The 24,697-nt window shown below is 47.7% G+C and overlaps 1 protein-coding gene across 18 annotated transcripts in view; it reads left to right on the top strand.

The window, feature by feature from the left end:
* Window positions 1–1,406: 1,406 nt before the first annotated feature.
* The window catches only part of TMEM94 (transmembrane protein 94), a 57,846-nt gene continuing 34,555 nt past the window's right edge, over window positions 1,407–24,697 (top strand). For 7 of the 18 annotated variants that reach the window (XM_055388939.2, XM_004041003.5, XM_055388934.2 and 4 more), the window contains exon 1: window positions 16,906–17,052. The gene's annotated coding sequence lies outside the window, so the exon portion shown is untranslated. Of the gene's footprint in view, window positions 1,513–16,890; window positions 17,053–17,595; window positions 18,003–24,697 lie in introns of those variants that run through there. The other 11 variants (XM_055388943.2, XM_019027422.3, XM_055388935.2 and 8 more) reach the window with 8 other exon arrangements.

Below are 24,697 nucleotides of genomic sequence, written 5' to 3'. Positions count from 1 at the left end.
ATCCCAGCACTTTGGGAGGCTGAGGTGGGCGGATCACCTGAGGTCGGGAGTTCGAGACCAGCCTGACCAACATGGAGAAACCCCGTCTCTACTAAAAATACAAAATTAGCCCGGCGTGGTGGCACATGCCTGTAATCCCAGCTACTTGGGAGGCTGAGGCAGGAGAATCGCTTGAACCTGGGAGGCGGAGGTTGCGGTAAGCCGAGATCGCACCATTGCACTCCAGCCTGGGCAACAAGAGCGAAACTCCATCTCAAAAAAAAAAAAAGTAATCCTCGATCGCTGAAAATGTCAAATCCTAGAAAACATAGCATTCCTACAAGTGATGTTAACATGTTCTCAAACAGTTGTTGGCCAAAGATTCATTTGATTTTTCTGAAATAGATGATTTGGATGATTCAGACAGTTCTGATATTAGTTCTGTTTAGAAATAAATCCAAGAACAGTTTTTATATTTTATTTTCACATTGAAAATCAATCAGATGGCTGGGCACGGTGGCTCACGCTTGTAATCCCAGCACTTCGGGAGGCTGAGGCAGGCAGATCACAAGTTCAGGAGTTCGAGACCAGCCTGGCCAACATAGTGAAACCCCCCTCTACTAAAAATACAAAAATCAGCTGGGCATGGTGGCAGGTGCCTGTAATCCCAGCTACTCGGGAGGCTGAGGCAGGAAAATCGCTTGAACCTGGCAGGCGGAGGTTGCAGTGAGCCGAGATTGCGCCACTGCACTCCAGCCTGGGCGACAGAGCTAGACTCCATCTCAAAAAAAAAAAAAACAAAACAAAAACCAATCAGATTTCCTTCAGCCTCAAAGAGCATGTTTATGAAGAATTAAATCAGGGCTGGCAGCGAGCTGCACTTTTTTCTACTAAACAGGAAAAGGGTTAAAAAAAAAAAGACTCTGGCCTCAGTTTTTTCATCTCTGAAATGGAGATGATAGTTATTATATAAAGCACTTAGAACAGTGTGTAGTACATAGTAAGCCCTACATAATGGTTAACTATTACTGATATTATTATCATTACTGATATGTGTCTCCTAGGACACCCCTTAACTGGTTTTAAGGCACTCAAGAAGCTGAGTCAAAAGAATGCTTAGAAAGCACAAAGTCAGAAGTACGTGGACCTCCTTGTGGGATACTGCATCAGACCTTGGAAAGCCCTTCATTCTGTCATCCGTCAGTTATATGAATATGTGCCAGGCACTGCTCTCAGTGCTGGGAAAACAACAATGACCAAAATAGACACAATTTCCTGCTCGTATGAAGCTTTTATCTTAGTAGAGGAAGACTGGAAGTGAACAAATAAACAAACAAAAAAATGGAGCAGGCAGAGATCAGTATTCTGAAAAAACAAAAAGTTAGCAGGATGGAAACCGGGGAGCACGTTAGGTTGAGAGTCGAGGGAGTCCCCTCAGAGAAGGGGACATTCTGATCCTGAAAATGTCCTGGAGAAGGGCATTCTGGCTGTGGGAATAGCTGCTGCAAAGGTCCTGAAGAAGGAACGCACCAGGTATGTGGCAGGAAAAGAGAGAAGGCCAGTGTGACTGGAATGTGTTGAGCTTGGAGGCAAGGAGTGGTGGGAAGCAAGGATGAAAACATAGGAAAAGCCTGCAGGTCATATGTGACAGCTGACTCCACGAGGGCCTCCGGTGAGCCCTGCCTTATTTAATTTATTTGTTTTTTGAAGACGGAATCTCACTCTGTCACCCAGGCTAGAGTGCAGTGGAGCAATCTCGGCTCACTGCAACCTCTGCCTCCCAGCTTCAAGCGATTCTCCTGCCTCAGCCTCCCAAGTAGCTGGGAATACAGGTGCGTGCTACTACCACCCAGCTAATTTTTGTATTTTTATTAGAGACGGGGTTTCACTATGTTGGCCAGGCTGGTCTCGAACTCCTGATCTCAAGTGATCCGCCTGCCTCGGCCTCCCAAAGTGCTGGGATTACAGGCATGAGCCACCATGTCCAGCCAATCCCTGCCTCTTGGTGTTAACTCCCTGTGTGGTCCCCCTCCACATTGAACAGGGCTATCCTGTGTCCGATAGGATATTAGAGAAATGATGGGGTGTGGCCGGGCGTGGTGGCTCATGCCTGTAATCCCAGCACTTTGGGCGGCCCAGGTGGGCAGATCACGAGGTCAGGAGATCGAGACCATCCTGGCTAACAGTGAAACCCCGTCTCTACTAAAAATACAAAAAAATTGTCCAGGTGTGGTGGCGGGTGCCTGTAGTCCCAGCTACTCGGGAGCTGAGGCAGGAGAATGGCATGAACCCAGGAGGCGGAGCTTGCAGTGAGCCGGAAACTCCAGCCTGGGCGACAGAGCAAGACTCCGTCTCAGAAAAAAAAAAAAAAAAAAAGAGAGAAATGATGGGTTGTGACTTCCAGGGATAGATCCTAAGAGATACTGAGGCCTCCTCCTTGTTCTTGCTTGGATCATTTGCTCTGGGGGAAGCCAGAAGCCATGTCCTGAGGACACTCAAACAGCCCAGTGGAGAGTCCACGTCGTGGGGAACTGAGGCCTCCTGTCAACACCCAGCATTAACTTTTCATGTGAGTGAGGCACCTTGGGTGTCCTGCCCCAGCCAAGCCTTCCAATGACTGCAGCCCTGGCTGAGATCTTGACTTTAACCTCATGACCCCAGAGCCAGGATTAGCCATCAGAGCTGCTCCCAGATTCCTGACCCACAGAAACTGTCTGAGATAATAGATGTGTATTGTTTTTTCTAAACTCTCTCTCTTTAAATTTTTTTTTCCTTTGCTTTTCCTGTAAGTCAGGAAACAAAAATACATGTATTTATTTACTTATTTTTTTTGAGACAGGGTCTCGCTCTGTCACCCAGGCTGGAATGCAGTGGCGCAATCTAGGTTCACTGTAACTTCCACCTCCTGGGCCCAAATGATCCTCCAACTTCAACCTCCCAAGTAGCTGGGACTACAGGCATGTGCCACCATGCCCAGCTAATTGTTGCAGTTTTTGTAGAGACGGGGTTTCATCATGTTTGCCAAGGTGATCTGGAACTCCTGACCTCAGATAATCCATCTGCCTCAGCCTCCCAAAGTGCTGGGATTACAGGCATGAGCCATCACGCCTGGCCCAGATTTGTATTGTTTACGGCACCAAATTCCAGGCCAATTTATTATGCGGTAATAGACTACCAATATACCATAAGGACTTGGGATTTTAGTCTAAGTATGATGGAATGCCATTTAAGGAGTTCATGCAGAGGAGGGTCATGACCTGACTTCTGGTGTGGAAAGACCTTCTGGCTACTGGGTGGAATCTGGATAATAGGGAGCTAGAGAAGCAGGGGTCTAGTTAGGAGCTTTTTTTTTTTTTGAGACAGAGTTTCGCTCTGTCGCCCAGGCTGGAGTGCAGTGGCGCGATCTTGACTCACTGCAAACTCTGCCTCTCGGGTTCACACCATTCTCCTGCCTCAGCCTCCTGTGTAGCTAGGACTACAGGCGCCTGCGACCACGCCCAGTTAATTTTTTGTATTTTTAGTAGAGACGGGGTTTCACCATGTTAGCCAGGATGGTCTCGATCTCCTGACCTCGTGATCCACCCGCCTTGGCCTCGCAAAGTGCTGGGATTACAGGTGTGAGCAACCACGCCCAGCCGGAGCTTTTTTTTTTTTTTTTTTTTGAGATGGAGTCTTGCTCTGTCGCCCAGGCTGGAGTGCAGTGGCACGATCTCGGCTCACTGCAACCTCCAGCTCCCGGATTCAAGTGATTCTCCTGCCTCAGCCTCCCGAGTAGCTGGGATTACAGGCGTCCACCACCACGCCTGGCTAATTTTTGTATTTTTAGTAGAGATGGGGTTTCACCATCTCAGCCAGGCTGGTCTTGAACTCCTAACTTCATGATCCACCCGCCTTGGCCTACCAAAGGGCTGGGATTACAGACATGAGCCACTGCGCCCAGCCTTTTTGTTTGTTTGTTTTTGATTTTGAGACAGAGTCTCCCTCTATCGCCCAGCCTGGAGTGCAGTGGCATGATCTTGGCTCACTGCAACCTCTGCCTCCCGGGTTCAAGTGATTCTCCTGCCTCAGCTTCCTGAGTAGCTGGCACTACAGGCACATGCCACCACGCCCAGCTAATTTTTGTATTTTTAGTAGAGACGGGGTTTCACCATGTTGGCCAGGATGGTCTCGATCTCTTGGCCTCGTGATCCGCCCACTTTGGCTTCCCAAAGTGCTGGGATTACAGGTGTGAGCCACCACAACTGGTGTTAGGAGCTATTAAACTAGTACAGCAGGTGTTGATGATGGCCTGGACCCAGGTTGTAGAGTTGGAAATGACAGAAGCAGACATATTAGGGTTATAATTGGAGTTAGAACCCACAGAACTTGCTGACAGATGAATATGGTAAGGGAGGCAAGGGAAGATATCAAACATGCCAGGTTTTGGCTGAAGCAACTGGGTATTCGGCAGTGGCGTTTCCTGCCAAGGGGAGGTGGCTGGGATTACAGGCACCACGCCCGGCTGTTTTTTATTTTTAGAGACCGTGTCTTACTCTGTTGTCTTGGCTGGAGTGTATTGAAGCTGTCATAGCTCACTGAGGCCTCTAACTCCTGCCCTCGAGCAATCTTCCTGCCTCAGCCTCTCAGAAAAAAGTATTTCTAAGACGGAGAAGGGTGGGCCAAAAATAGCTGTAACTGTTTCAGGAAGCATGTCTTGTTACCCTACAAGGCCCTGACCATTCACTGACAAAGAGTGCTTCTCTTCACGATGTTTGACTGCCTCTCCAATACTCTCCATCCTGTTTCAAACAATGTGTCTCCCTCTGTAGATGAGCCAGTGTTCTACTGGACTGGGAGGAACCCAGCTACCTCCTCCCATTAGCGTACCTCCCATATTGAAGCAACTCAGTTTTTTATTTTTTTTTGAGACGGAGTCTTGCTCTGTCGCCCAAGCTGGAGTGCAGTGGTGTGATCTTGGCTCACTGCAAGCTCCGCCTCCCGGGTTCATGCCATTCTCCTGCCTCAGCTTCCCAAGTAGCTGGGACTGCAGGCACCCGCCACAACACCTGGCCAATTTTTTTTGTATTTTTAGTAGAGACGGGGTTTCACTGTGTTAGCCAGGATGGTCTCAATCTCCTGACCTCGTGATCCTCCGGCCTCGGCCTCCCAAAGTGCTGGGATTACAGGCGTGAGCCACCTCGCCTGGCCCCAACTCAGTTTTAGAGAACCCCAGAGGCAGCTATATAAATATTGTTTAGGTACAGCAGGGGGCTTCTTTGGCCCTTATAGATCTAGACGCTGTTACTTAAACCCTGTTCGAAAGACTTCTTTGAGGCCGGACGCAGTGGCTCACGCCTGTAATTCCAGAACTTTTGTAGGACAAGGTGGGTGGATCATTGAGGTCAGGAATTCGAGATCAGCCTGACCAACGTGGTGAAACCCCATCTTTACTAAAAATACAAAAGTTAGCCAGGCGTGGTGGCAGGCGCCTGTAATGCCCCCTATTCAGGAAGCTGAGGCAGGAGAATTGCTTGAACCTGGGAGGCGGAGGTTGCAGTGAGCCGAGATCGCACCATTGCACTCCAACCTGGGCAACAGAGCGAGACTCTGTCTCAGAAAAAAAAAAAAAAAAGAAGACTTCTTTACATGATCATAGGATCATATGTTCTCATGGTTGCTTCTGGTTCCCATGAACTGGTTTACTTGAGGGACTCTCCCCCCATCCCATGGGCGTAGTTCCTTATCCAAGAGCACAGACTGAGATGTGAAACATACCCTTGCCACTTGTCACTAAACCAACTGCTCACACAAGGTTTCTATACATGTAGAGATCTCTGTAGGACAGTTGGGAAGATGCAGGGATTTACATCGTAGAAACGTGAGCAGCTTTCAATTCAGTGTCAGTGTTTTTTCTCCAAAAGTCCTCTGCCATTTCCACCGTTCAGGCTCCAGCTTCCTTACACATGGCTCAGCCTTCCTCTCTGCTCTCTCCTCTCTTTCTCTTCCAATTCTAAATTTTTGGTTCATTTTTAAAATGCATGCTGGGTGTGGTGGCTCACACCTGTAATCCCAGCACTTTGGGAGGTCGAAGCGGGAGGATCACTCGAGGTCAGGAGTTTTAGACCAGCCTGGCCAACACAGCAAATTGGAATTAGAACCCACAGAACTTGCTCTACTAAAAATACAAAATTAGCCAGGTGTGGTGGCGCACGCCTGTGATCCCAGCTACTTGGGAGACTGAGGTGGGAGGATTGCTTGAACCAGGAAGGCAGAGGTTGCAGTGAGCCTAGTTCACACTACTGCACTCCAGCCTGAGCAACAGAGCAAGACTCCATTTAAAAAAAAAAAAAAAGCAGCTGGGCGTGGTGACTCACGCCCTGTAATCCCAGCACTTTGGGAGGCTGAGGTGGGTGGATCACCTGAGGTCAGGAGTTCGAGACCAGCCTGGGCAACATAGTGAAACCCTGTCCCTCCTAAAAATACAAAAAATTAGCTGGGAGTGCTGGTGGGTGCCTGTAATCCCAGCTACTAGGGAGGCTGAGGCAGGAGAATCGCTTGAACCCAGGAGGCAAAGGTTGCAGTGAGCCGAGATTGTGCCATTGCACTCCAGCCTGGGCAACAAGAACGAAACTCCATCTCAAAAAAAAAAAAAAAAGCAGTCACTCCTCATTCTTCTCCCCACACCCCAGCCCCTGGCAATCATTTATGACTGGGCATGGTGGCTGTCGCCTGTAATGCCAGCACTTTGGGAGGCCGAGGTGGGCAGATCACATGAGGTCAGGAGTCCGAGACCAGCCTATCCAACATGGTGAAACCCCGTCTCTACTAAAAATACAAAAATTAGCCACATGTGGTAGCGCGTGCCTGAATCCCAGATACCTGGGAGTCCGAGGCAGGAGAATCGCTGGAACCTGGGACATGGAGGCTGCAGTGAGCCAAGATCATGCCACTGTACTCTAGCCTGGGCAACAGAGTGAGACTCCGTCTCAAAAAATAAAAAAATAAAAACAGGCCAGGCGCAGTGGCTCACGCCTGTAATCCCAACACTTTGGGAGGGTGAGGCGGGCGGATCACGAGGTCAGAAGATCGAGACCATCGTGGCTAACATGGTGAAACCCTGTCTCTACTAAAAATACAAAAAATCAGCCGGGCATGGTGGCGGGTGCCTGTAGTCCCAGCTACTTGGGAGGCTGAGAATGGCGTGAACCCGGGAGGCAGAGCTTGCAGTGAGCCGAGATTGCGCCACTGCACTCCAGCCTGGAAAACAGAGCGAGACTCCATCCCAAAATAAATAAATAAATAAATAAATGAATAATAAATAATAAAATAAAATAAAAATAAACAGGCCAGGCATGGTAGCTCATGCCTGTAATCCCAGTACTTCGGGAGGCAAAGGGGGGTGGATCATTTGAAGTCAGGAGTTTGAGACCAGCCTGGCCAATATAATGAAACCCTGTCTCTACTAAAAATACAAAAATAAGCTGGGCATGGTGGCAGGTACCTGTAGTTCCAGCTACTTGGGAGGCTGAGGCAGGAGAATCACTCGAACCTTGGAGGCAGAGGTTGCAGTGAGCCGAGATCGCGCCACTGCACTCCAACCTGGATAACAAAGTGAGACTCCATCTCAAAATAAAATAAAATAAAATAAAATAAAATAAAATAAAAATAAATAAATAAAATGCAGAGCATTTGGGCTCATTCTCTTACTGCTTTGATGCAGGCTGACCTGGGCTCTGGGTCTCATCTTTTCTTGAAACATTTACCAGTGATTTTCCTATGCAAAGACAGTTTCCTCCCCAGGAGGAATTTTGGTGTCACTGTTAGGACACAAATGTACATGTCAACAATCCCTCTGATAATCTGAGAGAAATTAAAAAGTGGTAAGGCACTATCCCTGCTCTCAAAGAGCTTAAAATTTAGTGAATGAAGTGATATTTACACCTCAAATCCTAAGAAGCCGTTCAAAAATAGTCCAGAATGCCAGGCAGAGATGACTGGGATTGGTATTTGGGAAATAAAGTGCCAGATAAGGTTTTTGGGATGGGAGTAGGGCTGGGTACCTCGTCAGCTAGTGCCTGGACCACCACGGCTGGCTTCCTGTCCCCACTGGCTCCTGTCTCTCTCTCTCTCCTTTTTTTTTTTGAGACAGAGTCTTGCTCTCTCGACCAGGCTGGAGTGCAGTGGTGTGATCTCGCCTCACTGCAACGTCTGCCTGCCGGGTAAAAGCAATTCTCCTGCTTCAGCCTCCCGAGTAGCTGGTCTTACAGATGTGCACCACCACTCCTGGCTAATTTGTATGTTTAGTAGAGACGTGGTTTCACCATGTTGGCCAGGCTGGTCTTGAACTCTTGACCTCAGGTGATTTGCCCGCCTCGGCCTCCCAAAATGCTAGGATTACAGGTATCAGCCACCGTGCCCGGCCCTTATTTTTCTTTTCTTTTCTTTCTTTTGAGACAATCTTCCTGTGTCACCCAGGCTGGAGTACAGTGGCATGAACACAGCTGACCCTAGCCTTGACCTCCTGGGCTCAACGGATCCTCCCATGTACTATGGCTGGGACCACAGGCATGCATCGCCACGCCTGGCTAATTTTTTAAAATCTTTAAAAAATTTTTTGTAAATACAAGGTCTCACTTTGTGGCCCAGTCTGGTCTCCAACTCCTGGCCTCACGCAAGCCTCCTGCCTTGGCCTCCCAAAGTGCTGGGATTAAACAGACATGAGCTAATACACCTGACCCAAAACTGCTATTTCTAGTTTATCTTCTACAAACTCATCTTCCTCTTAAGCTTGACTGTCTCATTTCTCTACTTAAAAATGTTGGAGGAGGAAATGTTCACCTCCAGCATTTATCTTCTGGTGATTCATAACTTCCCTGGCTCCTTAGAAAATAGTCGCAGTCTCGTCTAGCTTTATCTTCTGTTGCACTCCCTCTGACCATACGCCAAACTATCCAAGCACAACAGGCAACGAAGATTAGTCTCAGTTTCTACGAATGTGCAGTGAAATGCAGCTTCTGCTCTGGAAGTTAAGATGGCTGCTTTGCAGCACACGGAAGACCTTGGTGTCTGTGAGCATAGACTAAGGCTACTGATTTCATTATTCCTGGAAATCAAACAAAAAGAGGCTTCCAGTACAGGGAATATCAAAGATCGGTAAGATGATACACGCATGATGCTAAACTTACGGCTAGGCAACCTCTGCTCCATTGCTTTTTTTTTTTTTTTTTTGAGACAGTCTCACTTACTCTGTCACCCAGGCTGGAGTGCAATGGCATGATCTCGGCTCACTGCAACCTCCACCTCCGGGTTCAAGTGATTCTCTTGCCTCAGCCTCCCAAGTAGCTAGGATTTCAGGTGCACACCACCATGCCTGGCTAATTTTTGTATTTTTTGTAGAGATGAGGTTTCACCATGCTGGCCAGGCTGGTCTTGAACTCCTGACCTCAAGTGAACTGCCCACCTCGGCCTCCCAAAGTGTTGGGATTACAGGCATGAGCCACCGCTCCATTGACATTTTGAACCAGATGATTCTTTGTTGTGGGTTGTACTGTAAGTTGTAGGATATTTAGCAACATTCCTGGCCTCTACACATTAGATGCCAGTAGCAGCCCTCTCCCAACCCCTGTAGTGACAACCAAAAATGTCTCCAGACATTGCCAAATGTCCCTAGGAGGCAAAATCATCCCCCAACTGAAAGTCTACATAGGCTCACACCTAGAATCCTAGCACTTTTTTTTTTTTTTTTTTTGAGACAGAGTCTTGCTCTGTCGCCAGGCTGGAGTGCAGTGGCGCGATCTCGGCTCACTGCAATCTCTGCCTCCTGGGTTCAAGCGATTCCCCTGCCTCAGCCTCCCGAGTAGCTGGGAGTACAGGCGCCCAACACCATGCCCGGCTAGTTTTTTGTATTTTAGTAGAGACGGGGTTTCACCATGTTGGCCAGGCTGGTCTCGATCTCCTGACCTCGTGATCCCCCCGCCTCAGCCTCCCAAAGTGCTGGGATTACAAGCGTAAGCCACCACAACTGGCTGAATCCTAGCACTTTGGGAGGCCAAGGCAAGAGGGCTGCTTGAGAACAGGAGTTTGAGACCATCCTGGGCAACATAGTGAGACCCTATCTCTACAAAAAAAAAAATTAAAAAGAGAGTCTGTGTGTGTGTGTGTGTGTGTGTGTGTGTGTGTGTATACTTTTTTTTTTTTGAGATGGCATCTTGCTCTATTGCCCAGGCTGAAGTGCAGTGGTGCAATCCAGGCTCACTGAAACCTCTGCCTCCTGGGTTCAAGCGATTCTCCTGCCTCAACCTCCCAAGTAGCTGGGATTACAGGCACCCACCTGCATGCCTGGCTAATTTGGTATTTTAGTAGAGATGAGGTTTTGCCAGGCTGGTCTTGACCTCCTGACCTCAGGTGATCCTCCTGCCTTGGCCCCCCAAAGTGCTGGGATTATAGGCATGGGCCACCTCACCCGGCCACATACATTTAAAAAATTGAGATATAGTTTAAATACACTAAAACCTACAGATTTTAAGTACATAGTTGAACGAGTTTTGATAAATGTATAAACCTACATAACTCTCACCCTAATCAAGATATGGGGCATTTCCTTCACCTCTCAAAAGTTCCCTTCTGCCCTTTTGCAGTCCATCCTTGCCTGTCCTCCAGATTCCCATCTTAGGAGTTGATATGAATGGAATTGCAGGGTACATAACCTGTTATGTCTGGCTTCTTCCCTTCCTCATGCCATTTGTGTGATTCTTTCAGATTGGGATGTGTATCAGTGGCCTCATTCACTTACTTACTTACGTATTTATTTATTTATTTATTTGAGAGACAGATTCTTGCTCTGTCACCCAGGCTGGAGTGCAGTGGTACGATCTTGGCTCTCTGCCTCCCGGTTTCAAGCAATTCTCCTGCCTGAGCCTCCTGGGTAGCTGGGATTACAGGCACACGCCACCATGCCCAGCTAGCTTTGTATTTTTTGTAGAGACAGAGTTTCACCATGTTGACCAGGCTGGTCTTGAACTCCTGACCTCGTGATCCGCCCGCCTCAGCCTCCCAAAGTGCTGGTATTACAGGAGTGAGCCACCACGTCCAGCCTCATTCACTTATGTGTATGGCTGAGCAGTATTCTCTTGTTCAGATCCACCACCATTTGGGTACCTGTTCCCCAGCTGATGGATATTCAGTTTGTTTCCCATTTGGGGTGCTTATGAACAATGTCTTTGGGTGGCCATTTATTGTTACCTAGAGATCTAACTTTTGCAGACTGTGAATGCAGTGTGGGAATGGGGACCGTAGTGTGGCCAGTGCTCATGTTGTGTTGTAAAGTTGTGCCATCTATTTCTGGACCACTCTTATTTTTTTGTTTTGTTTTGTTTTGTTTTTTTGAGACGGAGTCTCGCTCTGTCACCCAGGCTGGAGTGCAGCGGCATGATCTCGGCTCACTGCAAGCTCCACCTCCCAGGTTCACACCATTCTCCTGACTCAGCCCCCCGAGTAGCTGGGACCACAGGCGCCCGCCACCATGCCGGGCTAATTTTTTGTATTTTTAGTAGAGGTGGGGTTTCACCGTGTTAGCCAGGATGGTCTCGATCTCCTGACCTCATGATCTGCCCGCCTCGGCCTCCCAAAGTGCTGGGATTACAGGCGTGAACCACCACGCCCAGCCCTTTTTTGTTTTTCTGAGGCAGGTCTCACTCTGTCGCCCAGGCTGGAGTACAGTGTCACAGTCACAGCTCACTGCAGGCTCAACATCCTGGGCTCAAATGATCCTTGCACGTCAGTCTCCTGAGTAGCTGGCACCACAGTTGTGCACCATGCCTGGCTAATTATTTTTATTTTTAAATTTTTTGTAGAAAGGGAGGCTCCCTGTGTTTCCCTGGCTGGTCTCAAACTCCTGGGCTCAAGTGACTCTCCCACCTTGGCCTCCCAAAGTGTTGGGATTACAGGCTTGGCCCAGACCACTCTTTAGGGGTACAAAGACGTGTCAGAATTGTCTCGCTGGCAGTATTTACAACAATGTTCTTCAGTGGGACCTCTTGGTTGAATCAAAGGGCCCAAGAGGAGCCTATTGTCAGTGAGATATCACTACTACACGATGCAGGGATTAAAGGAGCAGCTTCTCCTAAAAATATCACTCACAACTTCGAGGCAAAAGTCTCTTTTTTTTTTTTTTTTTTTTCTGAGACGGAATCTTGCTCTGTCACCCAGGCTGGAGTGCAGTGGCGTGACCTCGGCTCACTGCAAGCTCCGCCTCCTGGGTTGACACCATTCTCCTGTATCAGCCTCCCAAGTAGCTGGGACTATAGGCACTCGCCACCACGCCCGGCTAATTTTTTTTTTTTTGTATTTTTAGTAGAGACGAGGTTTCACCATGTTAGCCAGGATGGTCTCGATCTCCTGACCTCGTGATCCGCTCGCCTCGGCCTCCCAAAGTGCTGGGATTACAGGCGGGAGCCACCGCGCCCGGCCTAGGCAAAAGGCTCTTGCCGATGGAGCAAGCTGAACATGGGAACTGCCTGTTCAAGAATCAACGGCTCAGATAATTTCACCAGGCCTCACATTGCAGGTATCCTCAGTCCCGACCCCGAATGCCAGCCTCTGTCTTCATCCATTGCTATCTCCCTCCAAACCTTTCCCCTGTGTTATTCGAAGCCCATTATTTCTTTTTTATTATTTACTTTTTTCTCTTTTGAAAAATTTTTTAATAGAGAAGGCATCTCGCTATGTTCCCCAGGTGGGTCTTGAACTCCTAGGCTCAAGCAATCTGCCCACCTCTGCCTCCCAAAGTGCTGGAATTACAGGCATGCAGGCATGAGCCACCGGACCCAGCTCCCTTTTTTTCTTTTCTTTTTTTTTGAGATGGAGTCTTGCTTTGTCACCCAGGCTGGAGTGCAGTGGAGCTATCTCGGCTCACTGCAACCTCCACATCTCAGGTTCAAGTGAGTTTCCCACCTCAGCCTCCGGAGTAGCTGGGATTACAGGTGCCCACCACCACGCCCAGCTAATTTTTGTATTTTTGTACAGACAGGGTTTCACCATGTTGGCCAGGCTAGTCTTGAATCCCTGAACTCAGGTGACGCACCCACCTCGGCCTCCCAAAGGACTGGGCTTACAGAAGTGAGCCACTGCACTCAGCCTACTCCTGTTACTTTTAAACAAATAACTAGGTTGAAAAGATGGCTGCCAGGTGCGGTGGCTCACGCCTGTAATCCCATCACATCGGAAGGCCAAGGTGGGTGGATCACGAGGTCAGGAGTTCGAGACCAGCCTGACCAACATGGTGAAACCCCATCTTTACTAAAAATACAAAAATTAGCCGGGCATGGTGGCACACGCCTGTAATCCCAGCTACTCGGGAGGCTGAGGCTGGAGAATCGCTTGAACCCTGGAGGCGGAGGTTGCAGTGAGCCAAGATCGCGCCACTGCACTCCAGCCTGGGTGATAGAGCGAGACTCAGTCTCAAAAAAAAAAAAAAAAAAAGAAAGGTGCAATGAGGAAGGATGCTCAGGTTGGGGTGTGGGAGGACCTTGCCCTGCTTGCGTGTGATTCTGCATGTCATTCCTGGCTCCACAGCCTGAATGAGTCCTGCTGGATCACTCTCGTTTCTGACTCACTTCTCATATCTCTGTTTAGATGAAGGGAAATCTTATAGATAAACAAGAATGTTTTCTCGCTGATGCTTTGTCCAGTACTATGCTCTAAATTGGCCTTGACCAGGTAATCTGGAGCTGGCAGAGGTAGCTTCTGTCATTGTAACTCAGATGATATGAGATCTGAGGTGCAGAAATCGAGTTATCCCTTCCTCCTTCACCCTAAACCTTAAGTCCAGCCACTAGACTGTGCCTGTTCTACCTGCTAACTATCTCTTGAACACATTTATTCTTTTTTTTTTTTTTTTTTGTGAGACGGAGTCTTGCTCTGTCACCCAGGCTGGAGTGTAGTGGCGCGATCTTGGCTCACTGCAACCTCCGCCTCCTGGATTCAAGTGATTCTCCTGCCTCAGCCTCCCGAGTAGCTGGGACTACAGGCATGCACCACCATGCCCTGCTAATTTTTGTATTTTTTTGGTAGAAACAGGGTTTCACCATATTGGCCAGGCTGGTCTTGAACTCCTGACCTCAGATGATCTGCCCGCCTCAGCCCCCTAAAGTGCTGTGATTACAGGGGTGAGCCACCATGCCCAGCAGTGTTAGTGTAGTTTATGTGTGGCCCAAGACAATTCTTCTTCCAACATGGCCCAGGGAAGCCAAAAGACTGAACACTCCTGAGCTAAGGGAAATGGCATGTAAGGCTGGAGGGGGAGGGACTGAGAACACGGATGGGGAAAAGGAGGAAAAGGCTGTCTTCCTGCAGGAACATAGAAAGGGAAAGAGAAGTGGATGAAGTAGATGAGAAATCTCCAAGGGAAGGCCTTGGTCTTCTTCTCAACAGACTCATCTTGGTACTCATCTGAAGACACGGGAAGCTTCAGAAAAATGAAGAAAGATTGATACAGCTGCTTGGGGTTGCTAGACAACCAACAAGACGTGGTTAAGGGACCTCAGATCTGCAAAGCTAATTCAGGGTGAATTTAGAGTGGGCACATTGGCATGTTCTGGCTTGAGTGATTTGATTTACTCCTTTAGCAAAATTTTATGGCTGAGGGGACCGACAGAGGAAGTGGTCAGGCAGATGTAGAGTTGCAGAGCCCTTGAAACTAGCAGGCATTCAGTGCAATTTCATTGAGTGATATTCATAAAACCCAGTGGAGCTGAAAAACCAGTGTGGCCAGAGGGGGCTGAGAGGTTCAAAGTGAAGTGACTGTGCTACATTTGTTAATCTTCCAAAGGCAGCCAACTAGATCTTAAGGGGTCAAGTGGAAAGATGTAATATATAGGTAGCCTGCTAGCTCAATTCAACAAATTTTAATGGCAGCAAGTAAGGTGCTGTGGAAACTGCTAAGATAAGCCAGCTGCCCGCAGGGAGTTTGAGGTCTTACAAAAAGAGCAATGCTGTATAAAGCAGACTTTTGCAAAGGTGGCAATGCAGACACAGAGAAGGAGGCCCAGCATTATATATAGAGAGAGTCAATGACTAAAACCCAGGGAAAGGCTGGGAGTGGTGGCTCACACTTGCGATCCCAGCATTTTGGGAGGCTGAGGCAGGAGGATTGCTTGAGGCCAGGAGTTTGAGACTAACCTGAGCAACATAGCAAGACCCCATCTCTATAAAAAATAAAAAAGTTAGCTGGGTGTGGCGGTTCACACCTGTAGTCCTAGCTACTCAGGAGGCTGAGGTGGGAGGATTGCTTGAGCCCAGGTGTTCGAGGCTGCAGTGAGCTATGATGGCACCACTGCACTTGCCAGACTGGGTGACAGAGTGAGACCCTGCTCTAAAAATAAATAAATATGTACATACATACAAAAAAAAATAAAAGTCAAGGAAGGTAGCATTTGAGGTGGGCCTTTAGGTTGAGTGAGTATTTATTTGCATGCTGGCTTTACTGATAAGAAAGAACCGTCAGGCGGGGTGCGGTGGCTCACGCCTGTAATCACAGCACTTTGGCAGGCCGAGGCAGGTGGATCACCTGAGGTCAGGAGTTTGAGACCAGCCTGGCCAACATGTTCAAACCCTGTCTCTACTAAAAATACAAAAATTAGCTGGGTATGGTGGCAGGCACCTGTAATCCCAGCTACTCCGGAGGCCGTGGCAAGAGAATCACTTGAACCCGGGAGGTGCAGGTTGCAGTGAGCCGAGATCAAGCCATTGCACTCCAGCCTAGGCGACAAGAGCGAAACTCCGTCTCAAAAAAAAAAAAAAAAAAGAAAAAGAAAAAAGAAAGAAAGAAAAGAAAAGAAAAAAAGAACCTTTAAAGCAAAGTGTAGGGAACCATGTGACGAAGGAGCAGAGGTGGAAAGGTCTCTGTCATGTTTAAAGAATGGTGGTTAATCTATGTGGCTGCAGGAATAGTTTAGCCTGTGGGGAGTTAGACCTGGAAATGTATGTCTGAGTCAATTTATGAAGAACCTTGAACATCAGGCAGAAAGATTTGGACCTATTTGCAAAGGTGAACTATCGGTTTTTGTGTGCAGGTTAGTGACATGATTCTTATGGTGTTTTAGGCAACAGCTAAACTGGGTCATACAAGATTAGGTACTAAAATGTCATCTTCTTGTCCAGCTGAGAAAGGGATTTTAATTACGTAATTAAATTCATGAATGTGGGAAGGGGATCTTACTTCACAAGGCCAACCTCAGCTCTTTCCCAATTTTATAAACAAGTTTTTTTTGTTTGTTTTTTTGTTTTTGTTTTTTTTAAACAAGCCTTCCGGACTTAGATCTCTGGGAAAAGAGAAGTAAATACTGACACAGGCTTGCTTTGTTTTCCCAAGAGAGGTCTCCCAGGCGATTTATCTAATTACCTAGAAAAAAAATTTAACTTGTTTTTCCCTTTAGATTTCAGCCGAGCTGGAAGCGGGAGGGGGGAATTACAGTATTGCCTTAGATTTTCTAGATTTGGTTTGGACGCAATATTCGTCCTGAGGGAGTCCCTCCAAGGCCTCTCGGAGCGGGGAGCCTCTAGGCATTTGTTCAAGGCAACAAGGAGGGAGCTTAGAAGAACTTAAGAGAGGCGGGGAGCTCTGCAAAGGGCTTATTTTAAAAAGAAAGGGAAAAAAGGTGGGGCGCGCCGTCTATCTTTTTAGAATAATTCTGTAGGAAAACGAATCGGAGGTAAAGCCATGCCCTCTGGTCAGGGTTTCTGGACTAGAAACTGCCTGAGGTTTACGCACAGGAAAGGACAGTGGCTCTTCACTCTCCCGGCCGCATCACTCGGCACCTAATTCCGCCAGGCTCCCAGAGGGGCGGTTGCAGCTACAGCCTAGCACATCGCATAGCCAATAAGAAGCCAGAATTCCCCCTATTCTCAAATCCTGACCAATCGGTGGCCTGAACTTTAGCTCTCTGGCCGGCGCCTCCGTTGCCCGGAAGGGAGGCAAGCCCCCTTAGAGTTGCCAGTAACGGACATGGCTGCGGCCCCCGGAGGAGGGGACGTGAACTGAGGAGGGGGTTGGGAGGGGAGAGGACGCGGGCGAGGAAGACCGGTCCCGGGGCCCCGGTAAGTACGAGAAGGCCCGTGGCCCGAAAGTGGGGAGCAAGGGGGCGTGGGGCTCGGCCTTGCGCGTCCTTTGGATTCTTGGCCAAGGAAAGGGGAGTCTGGGGTCTGCACCCAGAGAACGGCCTGAGGAGATGCCTCCTGAGGGGGAGTCCAGGGACTGGCTCTAGTCTCCAGCTCTTGACCATTGCCTTCCCCCGAGTCTTCAGACTCTTGCTGTCAGCCCTGGATTGGTCCATTGTGGGGTCTCTCGCCAGAAATAAAGCCTCTCGCCGACAAAGAATCCCTGCCCCAGGTCTGTCGTGCCTAGGCCCTGGCCCAGAGGGCTCCCAACGCCGACGCCCTGAGTATTTATTTCGAGGCTCCTGGGAGTCCTCATCCCCCGACCTAAATGAAGACCGTTGTCCCGCCTGCGCGCGCTCTCCGCAGCCGCCCGGGGTCCTCGCGCGGCCGTCCCCAGCTGGATGGAGCCGGCCGAGGGGCTCCTGGCAGCCATCTCTGATCTTGCAGTTTGGAGCGTGCTTTTTTTTCTTTCTGCCTTTCCAGAAGCGTTTTCAGGCTCCTCAGAAGCTCACCATCCATGCCATCGGATAAAGTGACTCCTGTGGAATGCCCTCGTTCCTGTGCCGCACACCCCTGGAGCCCAGGTCTCCTGGTTCCTAGCATGCCACGATGCGGCCCCTGCCCGCTGCCCAGCGCCAGATGCAAGCAAAGCCCCGCTCTTTCATTGGTGTGTCACCGCGGGCTAAACTTTGGTGTTGCCTTGGTCACGTGCTGCTACATCCCACCCTCTCTCCTGAGTTTTTCGGTGGCTCTTGAAGGAAAAAAGGAGGGAGCTCGTTATGGAATCTGTTTTCCTTCTGCTATGTGGGTGTATGCATTGGAGAGAAGGATCTTTTTCTCATGATTTATCCAAGATGCTCAGCTTTAGTGACATAGTTGTTATTCCGCAGGTAATCTTGGAAGATGGAAGCAGGGAGGGGGCAGTTTTAACATTTTCATTTTGCAGATGTGGACATTGTTCGGAGAGGCAAGGCCAGGGTCACCTAGAGCCAAACTAGAATCCGAAAGTCCAGGGGCTTGAGTTCTTTATCCACTAGACCTAGTTGTTTCCTAGGTGTGACCTGAGGAGATCAAGTTCCCTGACTCCCCTGAGCTCTTGCAGGGTGGCTCTGGGCATTAAAAGCGATGGACATTAAAAGTAGGATCCTCCTATGCTTCCTGGCAATTACTAGGGTCTTCATACCTGGTTTGCATTCAGTAATTTTAAGAAGCCAGCAGGTAGTTCTCTGGCAGACTTCTTGTATTAATATTCATTGTAGTCTCTGTCTGTATTGGGGGCATAAATTATTTTAGTGATTCTCAGGGCAGCGAGAGGCAGAGTAAGAGGAAGGTATGCCTCTTCCTTGGTTTTTGGGAACCATTACAGTGTCATTAGAGATGTTATTAACAGGAACGCGTTGCATACAGGAACAGCGTGGAGGCAGAAAAAGATTGAGAGCCATTGAAGAGAGAAGAAATGGCACTGTGGTATCTCTTTATAGTACTTTTGGCAAAAGAAGAGCTGATCTTGGTATTCTGAAGAGGTAGTTTAAAAAAAAAGTTAGATCCTGAGGCAGAACTAAAAGAATACAAATAAATAAAAAAATTTAAAGCAATGGCACTAGTAAGGTTCAAAAGAGTCAAAGTAATGCCTGTAATCCCAGCACTTTGGGAGGCTGCTGTGGGAGGACTGCTTGAGCCCAGGAGTTTGAGATCAACCTGGGCAACACACTGACAAGAAAACCAAAAAATTAGCTGGGCACGGTGGCACGTGCCTGTGTTCCCAGCTACTTGGGAGGTGGATGCCAGAGGATCGCTTGAGCCCAGAAGGTCGAGGCTGCAGTGAGCTGTGATCATGCCACTGCACTCACTCCAGCCTGGGCAACAGAGCAAGACTCTGTCTCCAAAAAAAAAAAAGAGTCATGGAATCAAAAAGTTTGAAAATCACTGTAAAGATCAGAGCACATTAAAATGCAGACTTTTGGCCGGGCGCGGTGGCTCACACCTGTAATCCCAGCACTTTGGGAGGCAGAGGCGGGCAGATCACAAGGTCAGGAGATCGAGACCATCCTGGCTAACACGGTGAAACCCTGTCTCTACTAAAAATGCAAAAAATTAGCCGGGTATTGTGGCAGGTGCCTGTAGTCCCAGCTACTTGGGAGGCTGAGGCAGGAGAATGGCGTGAACCCGGGAGGCAGAGCTTGCAGTGAGCCGAGATCATGCCACTGCACTCCAGCCTGGGCGACACAGCGAGACTCCATCTCAAAAAAAAAAAAAACACCAAAAAAAAAAAAAAAACAAATAAAATGTAGACTATGGTGGTTAACCCTAGAACAGGAGACAGCATGTTCAGATAAAATCCTCAAACATTGCAAGTCTTAGCTGCTATGTTAAGCTCTAACTTCCTTGCTCACTGGTTCTCTTTGTCAAAACTGCAAACAGGGAAACTGGTGGATACTATGGAGTAGTGCATTGACCAGGGAGGTGAAGTACAAACCATCTTCTTCATCATCAGCCCCCAAATAATTGAGAGTTAACTGCCCTTGAACCACCAGACCACCATGCCCCTTGTTTGTGGTGACTTGACATCAGATGAGACTGGGAGAGCCAGGCCTTGACAGTGAAATGGAAGAGAAACCCCATGGCATTTCTATTTTGAGAAGTTGCTAGGTGTGCCAGCTCCTAGTGCTGAGAACCAGCCTTTTGGAAACCTTAACTCCTGTAGAAACTAATGAGAAATGAAGGTTGTGATCGTCCTGTTCCTGCCTGCTGCTCTCTCCCTAAGTTGGGCTTGAGAAACAGTTTCTATAGGAGAGGGAGGAGTCCTAATGTAAATACTACCTACACCCAAGGCTTTACGTATTTAGCTTAATCGGATGAATCAAGTTGAACTCGTACCATAGCAGTCTAAGCCTGAACGCCATAAAGCCTTTGAGTCCATTCCTGGTGTTCAAGTGAGAAGGTTCCGGGTCAGGCTTGGCACTGGTTGGTAAATATGTGTCAATATTTCTTATCTTACTATTGCGTTAGTGTTGTTTTTACGATGGTGTCTTTCTTTACCAAAATGATAGGATTTAAAAATATTGTCTAAAGCCCGTTTCCAAGCAGGCCTGGGTTTGTTTATAGCAGCACAGGTGAACTAGAGGGTAGGCCATGGCTGAAACAGGAATGCTTTTCTTCCGAGCAGACCCGCCAGCCAGAATGTGTGGTTTGGTGATCAGGGGTTTGTGTAATAATAAGCTTTGCCTGTGGCCACTGAGACGGTAGTAAACAGTATGGGTCACATGGCATGACAAGTAGGTTAAGGGCCAGATTTAGACACTGATGGCCTGTGTAAGGAGGAGCAAACCACACACTGCTTGCTTTGGGTTTCTCTAGCTCCCAAGGCCAGAAGTGATGGGAGAGGGGTGAGGGGTGTCAGAGAGAAGAACCTTGAAAGGCTTAGAGTGGTATTTGAGGAACCAGAAATTTTAGTGTACTATAATTAAATGAACCCAATTTTCATAACTTCAAGGGCTTCTTGAAAAAGGGGTTCATGGTACCAGTCTTGCTTGGTAGGGAGGTGAACAGAAAAATACTGGGAAACACTTAAAAAAGATGTATGCTGGACGAAGACTCAAAGGTGTACTGAAAGAGCGTAAACCTTCATTATGTTGACATGAAAGCCAAGTAGGGAATGTTGCTTAGCTATAAGGCAGAGCCTATTGCAAAATCAGAATCAGGAGTTGCTGATTTTTTTTTTTTTTTTGAGACAGAACTTGCTCTGTAGCCCATGTTGGAGTGCAGTGGTGTGATTACGGCTTATGGCAGCCTTGATCTTCTGGGCTCAGGCGATCCTTCCACCTTAGCCCCCTGAGTAGCTGGGACCACAGGCACATGCCACCACACCTGGCTAATTTTTGTATTTTTTACAGAGACGGTTCTTGCCCTGTTGCCCAGGCTGGTCTCAAACTCCTGTGCTCAAGGGATCTGCCTGCCTCGGCCTCCCAAAGTGCTGGAATTACAGGTGGCCAGAAGTTGCTGATTTTTAAAATTAAGGAAAAAAATACATAGTATAACATTTTCCATTGTAACCAGTTCTGTGGCATTAAGTACATTTGCATTATTGTGCAACCCTCATCACCATCCATCTCCAGAACTTTCTTAGTTTCCCAAACTGAAACTCTGTCACCATTAAACATTTAACTCCCCATTTCCCCCCTGCTCCCACCCCCGGCAACCATCTTTCTACTTTCTGTCTCTGTGATTTTGACTATTCTAGAAATCTCATATAAGAGGAATCATACAACATTTGTCCTTTTGCGATTGGCTTTTTTTTTTTTTTTTTTTTTTTTTTTTTGAGGCAGAGTTTTGCTCTATTGCCCAAGGCTGGAGTGCAGTGGTGTGGTCTCAACTTACTTCAATCTCCGCCTCCCGAGTTCAAGCAATTCTCCTGCCTCAGCCTCCCGAGTAGCTGGGAATATAGGTGCACACTACCGTGCCTGGCTAATTTTTGTATTTTTAGTAGAGCCGGGGTTTCGCCATGTTGGCCATGCTGATGTCGAACTCCTGAGCCCAGATGATCCGCCTGCCTCGGCCTCCCAAAGTGCTGGGATTACAGGCATGAGCCACCGTGTCCGGCCTCAAGTTGCTGATCTTTTAAAGACATATTGGATACATTCACGTGGTTTGAAAATCAAAAGGCGCAAAAGTATATGTATTCAAGGGCAGAAAAAGTATAACAAAGAATTTTTTTAAAAAAGTATATATAGTAAAAATTCTTCCTGCTCCCAGCCATTCCCTGGCCACTCAGTTCCAATTTATTAATTTTTCCTTTTGTGGATTATGCTTTTGGTACTGAATCTAAGAAATGTAATCCACAGTAGGCCGGGCGCAGTGGCTCACGCCTGTAATCCCAGCACTTCGGGAGGCCGAGGTGGGTGGATCACGAAGTCAGGAGATCGAGACCATCCTGGCTAACATGGTGAAACCCCGTCTCTACTAAAAATTAGCTGGGCGTGCTGGCGGGCGCCTGCAGTCCCAGCTGCTCGGGAGGCTGAGGCAGGAGAATGGCGCGAACCCGGGAGGCGGGGCTTACAGTGAGTCGAGATCGTGCCACTGCACTCCAGCCTGGGCGACAGAGCAAGACTCCGTCTCAAAAAAAAAAAAAAGGAAAAGAAATGTAACCCACAGTCACAAAGATTTTTTCCTATCTCCTATATAAGTTTTACAGTTTTTTTTGTTTTGTTTGTTTTTGTTTTTGTTTTTTTTGAGGCAGAGTCTTCTTGCTCTGTCGCCCAGGCTGGAGTGCAGTGGCACGATCTCGGCTCACTGCAACCTCTGCCTCCTGGGTTCAAGTGATTCTCCTGCCTCAGTCTCCCAAGTAGCTGGGACTACAGGCGCCCACCAGCACTCTCAGCTAATTTTTTGTATTTTTAGTAGAGACAGGGTTTCATCATGTTGGCCTGGATGGTCTCGATCTCTTGACCTCGTGATCTGCCAGCCTCGACCTCCCAAAGTGCTGGGATTACAGGCGTGAGCCACCACGCCTGGCCTGAATGTCTTTTATAAGCAGAGTTGAGCATCTTTGCATATGGAGAAGCTATTGGATTTTTTGGTTTCACATTCTCTCAGGGTTAGAATTGTCTTCCTACCCTCCACCTCATGTATTAATTATCTCCATAATTTCTCAGCTTCTGCTTGGTTCCCTCTAGTGATGGGAGCTCATTGCTTCACAGGGCAGCCTATTCCATTTTTAAAAATATACAGTTCTAAGGCTGGGCATGGTGGCTGACACCTGTAATCCTAGCACTTTGGGAGGCCAAGATGGGAAAATCGCTTGAGGCCAGGAGTTCGAGACCAGCCTGGTCAACATAAGTGAGACCCCATCTCTATTAAAAAAAATTAAAAATATACAGTTCTAGGCTTGACTCAGTGGCTCATATCTGTAATTCCGGCATTTTGGGAGGCTGAGGTGGGAGGATTTGCTTGAGCCCCAGAGTTCTAGACCAGTCTGGGCAACATAGCAAGACCTTGTGTCTACAAAAAAAAAAAAAGCTGGTCATGGTGTCATGTGTCTGTGGTCCCAGCTACTCGGGAGGCTGAAGTGGAAAAATTGTTTGAGCCCAGGAGTTTGAGACTGCAGTTGCAGTTAGCCATGATCATGCCACTGCACTCCAGCCTGGGCAACAGAATGAGGACATGTCTCCAAAAGTAAAAAAAGTTTAAAAAAAAAAAAAAATATATATATATATATATACATATATATGTGTGTGTATATATATATATATATATATACAGTTTAAATTATGTAGAAAGATACTGTACATTTTAAGTCTCAGTCTACTTCTTATAGCATCCTAGTTCCTGTTTTGGGGCCTCCCAGAGTAAGCCTGGCCCTTCTCACTGCTTGTAGCCGTTATACCTTTCTAGCCCTGCTTGCACCCAAAGTGTGTTTTTGGGGTACTGGCTAAGCATCTTCAGTTCATTCTGCCATTTCTCACGTCTTAGTTTCTCCAACCTGGTTGCTGCTCTCTGAAATCCTTCCAGTTTTGTTAGTGTCCTTCTTAAAGTGTGTGATGCGCAACTGAACAAGATATTCCAGGTATGCTCTAACATGTACAGAAATCAGACTTCCTCGTCTCTTGTTAGGGACACAGGTATCTGTTAATGCAGCCTAAATGTGAATGAACTTTGAGTGAGCATACACTCATATTGAAATTGCATCTAACTAAGCCATTTGTGGTAGTTTTATACAGTAGTTTTTGAACCTAAGTGCAGGACTTAATATTTTTTCCAGTTAAACTGAACCCCTTTGATTTGGCCCATCACTTCAGCCTGTTGAGAGCTTCTTGGATTTTGACTTTGATCTCCTTTCCAGGTTTATGCTATCCAAGAATTTGATTAGCATACCATCTGTTTCCTCACCCAAGTCATTGATAAAAATATTGACTATAATGCCACCAAGGATAGAATCCTACAGCTTGCTATTAAAAACTTCCCTCCAGCTTAACACAGATCTATCAATTCGTACCCTGTGGGCACAACTATTAAACTGAATACAGATCCACCTAACCGCATTTTTGGTGTGTTGGGCATGGCTGGCTTACAAGCACAGCTAATGAAGATTGTGCTAGAAGGGATTAGAAGGATAGCCAACTCCTCATCTTGCCCTCAACCTGAGCCTTGGGCTCCCACTTAGTTCTTTTCGACCTTGTTTCTGAGCTTGGCAGCAGGAGGCATCCACCCCTTTGTCTTCATGGCTACTGTTGCCACCTTTGTCTAGATACTTGGCATGGCAAACCAAGATTATCGTCATTTTCTTCTAACTCTTCTGCCTATAATTTCTTTCCTTTTCCCTCTGATCCATTTTCTACCCTCTTAAAATACTGAGAACAGCCTGGGCAACATAGACCCTGTCTCCAAAAAAAAATTGTCAGGCATAGTGGCACATACCTGTGATCCTAGCTACTCGGGAGGCTGAGGTGGGAGGATCATTTGAGCCTGGGAAGTTGAGGTGCAGTGAGCTGTGATCGCACCACTGTACTCCAGGCTGGGCAATAGGGTGAGACCTTGTCTCAAACAAACAAACAAACCTGGGGCCTACTCAGAAACCCAGACTCTTCAG

The sequence above is a fragment of the Gorilla gorilla genome, chromosome 4, assembly GCF_029281585.2.
Source record: "Gorilla gorilla gorilla isolate KB3781 chromosome 4, NHGRI_mGorGor1-v2.1_pri, whole genome shotgun sequence".
NCBI lineage: Eukaryota > Metazoa > Chordata > Mammalia > Primates > Hominidae > Gorilla > Gorilla gorilla.
This window is presented reverse-complemented; position numbering and strand designations above follow the sequence as displayed.